The sequence below is a fragment of the Geotrypetes seraphini genome, chromosome 7 (assembly GCF_902459505.1).
Source record: "Geotrypetes seraphini chromosome 7, aGeoSer1.1, whole genome shotgun sequence".
Lineage (NCBI taxonomy): Eukaryota > Metazoa > Chordata > Amphibia > Gymnophiona > Dermophiidae > Geotrypetes > Geotrypetes seraphini.
In genome coordinates this window covers 69,173,017-69,182,323 of record NC_047090.1, presented here as the reverse complement: position 1 = coordinate 69,182,323, position 9,307 = coordinate 69,173,017, and positions in this window count along the sequence as shown.

The following is a 9,307-nucleotide window of genomic DNA, read 5'->3' as shown; positions in this document are numbered from 1 at the left end:
GATCAGATTACATTACAAGAGGTTGAGTCAGTTACCCAGAAAGTTACAATGGACAGTTTGATACATTCAATAGAACATAAGAATAGCCTTACAGGGTCAGACCAAAGGTCCTTCAAACCCAGTAGCCCATTCTCACGGTGGCCGTGGCTTCCCCCATGTCTTTCTCAATAACAGACTATGGACTTTTCCTCCAGGGAATTATTCAAACCACTTGCTAGTACAGATAGATCAGTGTAGTTATTAATACAGGTGGAGGGGCATAATCGAAAGGAACGTCTAAGTCCATTTTCGTCTAAGTCGCCCAAAGTAAAAAACAGCTTAGGACACATTTTCAAAAAATATGTCCTGCTGATCTGATCGTCCAAACCGCTAAATCGTCCATCTTTATACCACATTATCCCAGGACAAGCAGGCAGCATATTCTCACTGACGGAGCCCCGGTACGGACGAAGCCCCAGGTCGGACACTTCAAGAACTTGGAAAGTTCTTGCGTGAGTGCCTTCCCGCCCGATGTAGGCGCGTGGTCCCTTAGTTTCTTAGTTTCCGCGGAGCTAAGAAGTCACGTTTTCAACGGCTGTTGAAAATTTTTTCGCTACCTTCCCACTCTCGTGGTTTTCTGACTTTTGAGTCAGTTTCTTTTTCTTTTCTCATTAACAAATAAATATTAAACAACTAAACTTTTATAGTTTATTTATTTTTTATTTATCATTTTCGGTTTGGCCTTGGTGGGGCCTTATGGATCGCCATTTTGTTTTCTCCTCACTTCATGGCTCTTGTTCCTTTCAGGTTTTTCCTGCTTAATTTTCCTCCACGCAGTTGTTTTGTTGTGGAACTTGTCTTTACCGTCATCCTTCTGTTACTTTGGCGATGTCGGGAACTTGGCCTTGCTGATTTTTTCTTCCCTTGCTTTTTTCCTCTTCAGTGCATTTTCATGTGGATCCTTCAGAAGCAGTTTTCCATCGGCGTCAGTAATCCGGTGCCCAGCATACTTCCGGCACTGCTCCTCCAGTCTGCATCAACTTTGACGGGCCCGATCCTACTCTGGGTAAGTTGGTGCTATTTATTCTTTGGGCTTCAGGTCATAGTAGCAGAGAGTCAAGTCCTGCCGACCTCTTTTCAGCCCTATCTTTGGCTCCGCTTCGATGTTGAGGACTGCTTTATGGGCATGTTCTCTTGGAAGCGTGGAGCGACACCGATGGTACCGGTCATGGGCCAAGGGTACTGGTGTTCTTTTCTTTTTCCTCCAGTGACACTAATGGTACCGGTCATGGACCAAGGGTACCGGTATTTTTTCTTTCGCCTCTGGAGTGACACCAATGGTACCGGTCATGGACCATGGGTACCTGTGTACTTTCTTTCTCCTCCGGAGTGACACCAACGGTACCAGTCATGGACCAAGGATACGGGTGTCATTTTCTTTCTGCTCCTTTAGTGATGTGTGCCTTGATACCAACATTTTCATCTCTGAAGTGTAGCACGATGGTACCGGCGCTGCTTCCATTGGTACCGGTGCTTTCTTTTTAGCAGTGTTTCATTCATGTCCATGACTTCTGTTGGCATTGGCATGTTTCACTGCACTTGTCGACATCGACATCTATGACGGTGTTGATGTCTATGATCGGCATCGACCTATATGATTAATGTCGGCACCCATGTCCATATCGACTTCTGTGATCCATGTCGACGTCCACATTGACACCCATGTCGATATTTGGAGCTCCTTTCTTGACATTGACATGTTCAACTGTGTTTCCAGTTCTTCAGGTCGTCAGCCATGTCGACACCGACTCTTCTGATGCTGATCCGGTTGAGTTATTGATACCGGTAGCATTTTTGCAGGAGTCTCCCCTACTTTTGACGACTCCTATAACACGACGCCAGTTGTCTTTGAATTATCATTGTCGGTATTGCTCCAGTATGAGAAGGCTTTGCAGTCATTCAGCTGTATTCGGTCTTCGACGTCGACTCCCTGACTGTATTGGGATTGACTTTCTGAGAGGGTAGGGATGCTTTTTGGAACTACACCCCCTATCTCTCTGAAGCGGTGGATGCTTCTTTCTCACATATTCTTTTTTTCCTTTCTGTGGGGTTAAAAAAAAAAGAAAAACATTTAATTTTTACAGATCCCTTAGGGAATTGTCTGTAAATGCATTCCTTTGGAAGTTGACTCTGTACAGTCATTTCCTTCCCTAAGGATTTTCTTTTCCTTGATTTGTAGTTATCTACTCAAGGTTTAGTTGCTTCCCTTCCATGATATCTATGGGAACTTTTTGACACGCCTTTCGAAACAGTCAACATGTGTCATTGCTTCCCTCCTGGTGGTGTTCATTCTACCGGCTAGTTTGTAAGCCTCTGTCTTTCTGGGCAGAGTGGACAAGGCTAGGGACCGGTAAGCCAAATGGGCTTACTAGATTTCTCTACTGCCTGAATGATTTTCCTTGGCATACATTTGTTCACACATTCAGTGTAGCTGCTTTTCAATTTCTCTACTTACACATACAGTGTCTATGTTTTCAGTACCTTTTTTGCAGATCTGGTTTTTTACAGATTTGGCCTGCAATTAAGTATCTGTTTTTATCATCACTCACCAGGACAGGTTATTGAATATGTCTGATTTGGGGAATACTTTTTTGGTGTTCCTGGGACCTTGCTGGGACATGTTTCCTCTGCACAAAGGACCAGGTGAGATTCTCTGGTCACATCTGAGTAGCAGTCTTCATTTTCACAGAGGCTGTCTTTTCAGTTCTTCAGGTACTCCTAAGAGCCTAGGCTCTCTGAGTTTTATTCATATGGCATGTTTTATACACTTAATGTTTTCACCCTGCTCTCAGACTCTGTTTTCTCTTGAGAGTCTGCATGGGATGTTATACAGTCCTTCCTGGTTTCTCCTGCTGATTCTCCTTGAAGGGTTCTCTTCGATTACTGGAGTTAGGGATTCTCATCCCTTCTTTCTATTGATTTTCAAGGACACTGGATGTCTGTGTTTTTTCTGGATCTCAGACCTCATGGATCTGCTTCCTGGTTTTCCAGGCAGCCGCCACATGCTCCAATTCATATGGCTTTCAAGCTATACTTTTCAGTTCTACTCAACCGTTCTACTTACCAGTATAGGTTTTTCCTTTCCCCGGGTTGGCTTCTTAGCTGGCTTATGTTAACTGAGGGACCGCACACCTACGTCAAGCGGGAAGGCACTCGTGCATGTGCGGTGCGGGCTATCAAGAACTTTCCAAGTTCTTGAAGTGTCCATACCGGGGCTCCATCGGTGACGTCACCCATCAGTGAGAATATCTGCCTGCTGTCCCTGGATAACACCTGTTATGGTAACTGTGCTTTTTCGTCCAACTTTTCATCCAAGTCAAAAACGCCTAGAACAAGCCCTTTTGGACGTGGTAGGAGTCTGCAAAGTGATGGACTGAACACCCAAACATGTCACCTAAATAGTGGGGTACCTTACAGGGCACTGCTGTGAACTTCATAAAAAGGCTGCCATGTCATCATCTCACTACAGCTCCCTTATAGGTCATGGTGAGTCCCCCAAACCACCTCCAGAATCCCTTAGACCCACTTATCTACCACCCCAATAGTCCTTATGGTTGCAGGAGCCACTTATATGCCAGTACAAAAGGGTTTTGGGGGTGTATAAGGGAGTGCACATGTTTCAATATCAATTCAGTGATTACAGGGGCTTATGGGCATGGGTCCCTAACCCACCTCCAAGATGGCTTAAGTCGCCTCTGTGCAGCACGACTAGGCTTTCCTATGCCAGGCTGCCAGGTGATGATGTTCTGGAGGCACAATTTTCAAGTTGTGATTAATATTTTTATGGGGGGGGTCATTAATCACTGGGGTAGTGTGTGGGGGGTCTGTAGTTTATATCTGGTGACTTTAGGTGGTTTTTGTGACTTAGACCATGTTTTAAATGGTCTAAGTCACAACGTCCAAGTTCCATCTATGCTGTGCTGTATAACTTTCGGTTATGCATGCAGTACAACTAAGTCTAAGCCTGCCCATGTCCCACCCAAATCCCGCCTTCGACACTCCTCCTGAAACGCCCCATTTAGCTATGGTCGTTCAGCGGCACTGTGAAGGCCAAGGCTGTTTTTAAATATGTCCAAAACCCGGTTTTATTATCGACAACTGGACATTTTTGACTGATGATCATCCAAGTGCCGACTTAGGCCGGTTTTTGGATGTTTTTCTCTTTCGATTATGAGCCCCTGAGGTCATAGTTACAGTTCACGTAGGTCATTGTTGGCTCATCATTATGTCCCAGGAGTTGTGTTAGGCAGTTTAGAAACGGATTTTTACAATTACCATTTCAGTTGTTTTGGGGTTGGCTATCTGACTTGGACATTTTCTGAACCTGAGATAGTGGTCACAAGATTGTAGTGTAAGTGGTAGTTGGTTCCAGCATTTTGTTAATATTGGATGAATAAGGCAATTTGCCTGGTAGACTTTATATTGTTATATGCTGGGAATTTTAAGTGGAAAAAATTACTGGAGGAAAATCTGTTAGAGACACCCAGGAGCAGGATGGCCAACTCCGTTAGGTAGTTGGGAGAATTGCCTGTCGGTATTTTAAATGACTGCAGTGGCCCAAATAGCATCAGAGGAGCTGAGAGAGAGGTTGGTGTGGGAGAATTGCTCATCATCCCCCTCCCTTGATACCGACGTTACTCGCGGTACCTGCTCAGACACATTTACAGCAACTAATTACACCTACAGACTATAGTGAACCAACCTCTGAAACGTGAGCCAACTCAGATACAATTACAGCACCTAACCAAACTTACCTGCTATAGGGTACTAATCTCTGAATGTGATTTCACTCAATAACATCTACATCATCTACTCAATCTATCTTCTGCAGTGAACTAACCAAAATGACTTGGTATCTCATAACAATTTTCTGCCTACTGATCAGCACCAAACCAAAGCCTACTCCACCCCTACGAACAATAGATCAAATAACCCCTCAGAACATACAGTCCCATCACCTTGATAAGAAGACAGGCAGACTACTGGGCATCTCTCCTGCTGCTGAGGGGAGTTGGGGGTGTTTGTTGGCAACAGGAGACACTGGGCATCTCTCTTGCTGCTGGGGAGGTATGTTGGTTGGTGGCAGGAGACATTGGGCATCTCTCCCACTGCCGGTGGCATTTCGGTTGGCGGCTTCTGGACTGGGTATTTCTCCCACTGCCAAAGAGGGCTATAATATATGCGCTCAAGAAACATGGTTTTATTACTCTCACTGAAAAATAAAATAAGACAGTTTGATTCTTCATGTAATTTTTTATTTTTTTCATTATTCACAGTCAAAACACATGCCACAAGATGCACTTTAACAGTGCTGCTACTGTACCAGCACCTCTAGACCAGTCACCGATTTTTGTTGCCCAAAGTTGACTCTGCTCCTGGAGAATGGCTTGGTGATTTTTAAGAATCCACCAGAATGCTCATTTCATTACTGAAGAGCCCATTTGCATGGCAGTGTCGAAGACTGCTAGAAAGCTCGCTAAAGACCAAGATAAGCCGTTTTGATAATCTGCCGCTAAAATGCATGCAGGCCAAACTGTCTAGAAACCAGTTTAGCGACCACATTAAAGTTTTGAGAATCTGGGCCAAGGTGAGGTCTCACCATAGAGCGATACAGAGGTATTATATTCTTAGTTTTATTTATCATACCCTTTCTAATTATTCCTAGAATCTTGTTTGCATTTTTGGCCACCACAGCACACTGGGCGGAAGGTTTCAACTTACTGTCCACCCCTAAGGTGGACTCTAGCATCTCGTACCTATGATTTGGATTATTCTTTCCAATGTGCATCACTTTGCATTTGTCCACATTAAATTTCATCTGCCATTTGGATGCCCAGTCTTCCAGTTTCCCAATATCTGCCTGCAATTTTTCATAGTCCACGTGCGTTTGAACAGTTTAGTGTAATCTGCAAATTTAATCACCTCGTTGTTACAATTTCTAGATCATTTATAAATACAGTATGTTAAATAACAACGGTCCCAGTACAGATCCCTGCAGCACTCCACTATTTACCCACCTCCACTGGAAAAAAATGGCCATATAACCCTGACCAATAACCAATTCCTATTCCACAACAAAACATAGGGCTCTTTTACTAAGCTGCGCTAGCGGTTTTAGCACGCTGCAATGCCGCGGGCACTAGATACTAACACCTCCATTGAGCTGGCGTTAGTTATTGGCATATAGCGCGGGGTTAGCACGTGCAGCAATGTAGCACATGCTAAAAACTCTAGTGCACCTTAGTAAAAGGAGCCCATAGCCTATCCCATGACTCTAATTTTCTCAAGAGCTTCTCATGAGGAACTTTGTTGAAGAAATTCTAAAAATCTAGATATACTATGTCAATTGGCTCCCCTTTATCCATGTTTATTCACACCTTCAAAGAAATGTAGCAAATTGGTGAGGCAAGATCTCCCTTAGCTGAACCCATGCTGACTCTGTCCTATTAAACCATATTTGTCTACATGTTCTGTAATTTTGGGGTCCTTTTACTAAGGCGTGCTAAAACAGCTAGCATGCCTTAGTAAAAGGATCCCTTAATTTTTTTATAATGGTTTCAACAGTATTTTTTCCAGCACTGAAGTCAGGCTCACTAGTCTGTAATTTCCCAGATCACCCTGGAACCCTTTTAAAAAATCAGTGTTAACATTAGCCACTCTCCAATCTTCAGGTACTACAGACAATTTTAGTGATAGGTTGCAGATCACTAACAGCAGATCAGCAATTTCACGTTTGAATTCTTCTGGTACCCTAGGATGTATACCATCTGGCCCAGGTGATTTATTACTCTTTAACTTGTCAATTTGGCTCAGTACGTCTTCCAGGTTTACCAAAATTTATTTCAGTTCCTCTGCATCATCACCCTTGGAAAACATTTCTGGTTCAGGTACATCTCTTGCATCTTCTTCCATAAAGACTGAAGCAAAAAATTTATTTAGTCTATCTGCTATGGCCTCTTCCTCCCTAAGTGCCCCTTTTGCTCCTTGATGATCCAATGGTCCCCACAGATTCCCTCACAGGCTTTCTGCTTTTGATATACCTGCCTCTTTGGCAAGTTTCTCTTCATATTTTTTAGCCGCTTTTATCAATGTTTTGCATCTAACTTACCAATGCCTATGTTGCTTCTTATTTTCTTCATTTACCGGTAGATCCTTTTTCTATTCATTGAAGGAAGTTCTTTTGGCTCTAACAGCCTCTTTCACGTTATCTTTTAAACATGCCGGCTCTCATTTGCACTTCATTCCACCTTTGTTAATACATCCAGTCACAATGGTATTTTTAAATAACATCTATTCCCAATTTAAACTCTTAATCTTTGCTGCTGATCCTTTTAGCTTCTAACTAAATTTCCTCTTTTTTTTTTTTTTTGTAGAAGAGGTGCTGAGTAAGGATCTGCTAAAGGAAAGAAAAACTCCATTGGAATATCTTACCTGCTGGCTTTCAAACTTGGGAAAAGCTGCAAGTATTTTTGCAACCACAGTATAGCTGGGAAACATTATTTAACCAAAGTTGTTGCTCAGGTTACAGCTTCTGTTTATGTGCAGACAGAAAATGTTACCAAAGCAGAGGGAATGGTTCCATATGTAAGCTGTCTTCAGCTCAATTCCCTCATGAAGGAAGTAAAGGAACTGAGAGAGGAGGTGACAAGACTGAGAAGCATCCATGAGAATGAGAGGTACATCGATGAAATGGTTTCATGAGGCATCAAAGATTTCCAGAAGTGGGGAAGAAGAGGCCATGCTGAGGGAGAACAGTTGGACTCAGATTACGAGACCCTGCAGAACTGATACTGTGACTCCACCTGCCCTTGAACAGAATTGCTTATAAGGCCCTGGAAGGGGAGGAGATGAGAGCATTCCAGGGAGAAGGAGCAAAGTTCAAAATCCCCAAAGTTCTGGATTTGTGGCCACTAGGAGGCATATGGTAGTGGTTGGTGATTCCCTTCTAAGGGGTACAGAAATGTCCACCTGCAGACCAGACATGACACGGGAGGTATGTTGTCTGCCTGGTTTCAAAATACAAGATGTTATGGAGAGCTTGCCAAGACTGATCAAGCCTAATGACTATTATCTGATGCTGCTCATTCATGTTGGCACTAATGATACTGCTAGGTACCCCTCTAAATGTATCAAAAGTGACTTTGTGGCTCAGGGAGAGAAGGTGAAGCAGTCAGGTGTGCAGGTGGTATTCTGGTCAAACCTCCCTGTCGAGGGTAAAGGCCAGGGCAGAGAAGCTCGTATCCTGGAGATAAATGCATTGCTGTGTGAATGGTGTTGTTGAGAGAAATTCGGCTTCCTGGACCATGGCATGATTTTCCAAGGACTGTTGAGCAGGGATGGTATGCATCTATCAAAGAAGGGAAGAAGTGTCTTAAGCAGCAGACTGAAGAGGGCTTTAAACTAGAATCATTGGGGCAGGTTGATCAAAGCCCTTGGGTAAGTGAATTACTAAATACCTCTATTCAAATGGGAAAGGGGTGCAATGTCTGGAAAGCAGTATATACTAATGCTTGAAGTATGAGAAACAAGGTTAAGGATCTAGAGGCTATGATGGAAGAGGCCAAGTTGGATTTAGTGGTAATCACAGAGATGTGGTTCATGGAGAGCCATAACTGGGATATAAGTATACTGGGCTATAATCAGTTCAGGAAAGACAGGGTAGAAAGAAAAGGAATGGTAGTAGTGTTATATGTTAAAGATTATATTAAAGCCACACAATTGCAGAATCTGCAGGGTAAGGAAGAGGCACTGTGGGTCATTCTGGAAAGAGGGAATGGAAAATGTATTTACAATGGTGTGATATACAGGCCTCCTTCACAGATAGAAGTGGACAGAGATTCAATAGTAGACATTCAGAATAGAGCTATAAAAGGGGCGGTATTACTAATAAGTGATTTTTAACATGCCAGATGTTGATTGGGAAATTCCTATTGTAGGGTCTTCTAGAAATAGGGAGATCCTGTATTCTCTACAAGGAAAACAATTCCAGAAGTTGGTAGAACCCATATGGGATGTGGCCATACTGGACTTAGTGCTTACAAATGGGGAAAGAGTTCCCGATGTTAACAGTGGGTGATTATCTGGCTTCCAGTGATCACCGCATGGTGTGGTTTAATATTAAGAGGTGTAGAGAGGGCTCATTCAAAAGTAAAGGTTGTAGACTTAAAAAAAAACTTTGTTCAGATGGGGGATTATGTTAGGGAGAAGGCTTATGGGCAGGCACCTGGACATGCCTTTCCTGCCCCCCGCAACATAGGTTGTTGCGGGG